Source organism: Megascapheus bottae, chromosome 13 (genome assembly GCF_031878675.1).
Source record: "Megascapheus bottae isolate mThoBot1 chromosome 13, mThoBot2.hap1, whole genome shotgun sequence".
NCBI lineage: Eukaryota > Metazoa > Chordata > Mammalia > Rodentia > Geomyidae > Megascapheus > Megascapheus bottae.
Window position 1 is genome coordinate 28,582,276 of NC_143521.1, and position 1,617 is coordinate 28,583,892.

Here is a 1,617-nt window from a genome sequence, read left to right on the forward strand (position 1 = left end):
ATAATATATACAGGTAAGTTTTAATTTATATATTCTTAATGAAATATGTAAACAGCTATGCCCTTTCTAAAGAATATGTGTTGTATTCGATACTGCACTATGTGGTACCTGCCTTACGGCAGTGTGTTTCTAAGACAGTGGGGAAAGGGGAGAGATTAACCCTTTTTTCACCCACTATCTGACAGACACTGAGCAGATGTTTCGCAGACAAGGTCTCATTCAACCCTCACCACACACCTATGCACTCAAAGTACAATGCATGTCCCCAAATGAGCTAAGCCAACCTGTGAATGTGCTATGGGATCTAGTCCCCAAATTCTAGTCCCCTGCAAGGAGCAGGAACTGCAGGGACTTCAAGGTTGTGTCCTATGGCTCATGCACAAAGCCTCTTGGTCAAACACTTCCATCACTTGTCAGATGTCCCCATCCTTGTGCTTAGCACATATCTCTCTCTCAGGGGGACCTGCATTATTGGTAGGGATAGCTGGCATGTAGTAGATACTCAATAAATGGGCATTATTGTTTTTCCATTCTCATTAACTCATAAGCTTCGTTGGCTGTGGACCTGGGGAATGTAGGTCATGAAAAGCAGCAAACAGGTAAGAGAATGGCATCCCTACCATAGCCATTTACTGAGCATCTTCCAGGTGCCACCCCTGTGCTCAGCCCAGGAAAGCTCAAGAGATTCCAACAAATGCCTTCAAAAATGACAAATTAGGCAGGTGCTCCATGGCTCACCCCTCTAATCCTAGCTTCTCAGGAGGCTGAGCTCAGAGAATCATAGTTCAAAGCCAGGCCAGGTAGAAAAGTTCACAAGACTCTTATCTTCTATTTACCTGCAAAAACAATGGAAATAGAGGTATAGCTCAAATGATGGAGCGCTATTCTTAATCAAAAGCACCAAGTGAAAATGAGAGTTCATGCTCTAGTCCTGGCGCGCGCACACACACACACACACACACACACACACAGAACAGTTAGATTCTCTACAGTTGAGACAAAGGTTGTGGTTGTCTAACCAGTTTCTGACTCCAGGTTAAATCTAAGGATAGCACAACAGAAGACAGCAGAATCACAGATGAAAGACAAGTTACGCCAGACTTGGAATAAAGAGATTTAGGGAGGTGCCAGTAGGCTCAGAGCACAGATTTCAGATGCCAAAGGAGGAAGGGATCTACACCCAGGAGCCAGCTAGGGCTTCTACAAGGAGAGAGCTAAGATCAAATTGTTCAAATTGTTCCAGAAAACCGAGCACTGCCATTCAACTTTTGTAAATACCTGTCACTGTCTCATCCCAGGGGCAACCTGGCATAATTCTGAAAAGCTTGTCTCTGTAAGATGAGCTTTTGAGAGACATGGAAGGAAAAAACTATGTCCAGCAAGGGAACATGTGTGTGTGTTCACATGTGCATAAACATACAGGTAATCACATTAACTTAGTTAATTAGCTTTCGAGTGTGTGTGCGTGTGTGGGGGGGGGGTGGGTGTGGGTGTGTGTATGAATGTGTATGTGTTGCCCTGGGCTTGAACTCAGAGTTCCACATTCTCTCTTAGCTGTTTTTTGCTCAAGGCTGATGCTCTACCACTTGAGCCACTCCTCCATTCCCAGTTTTTTGC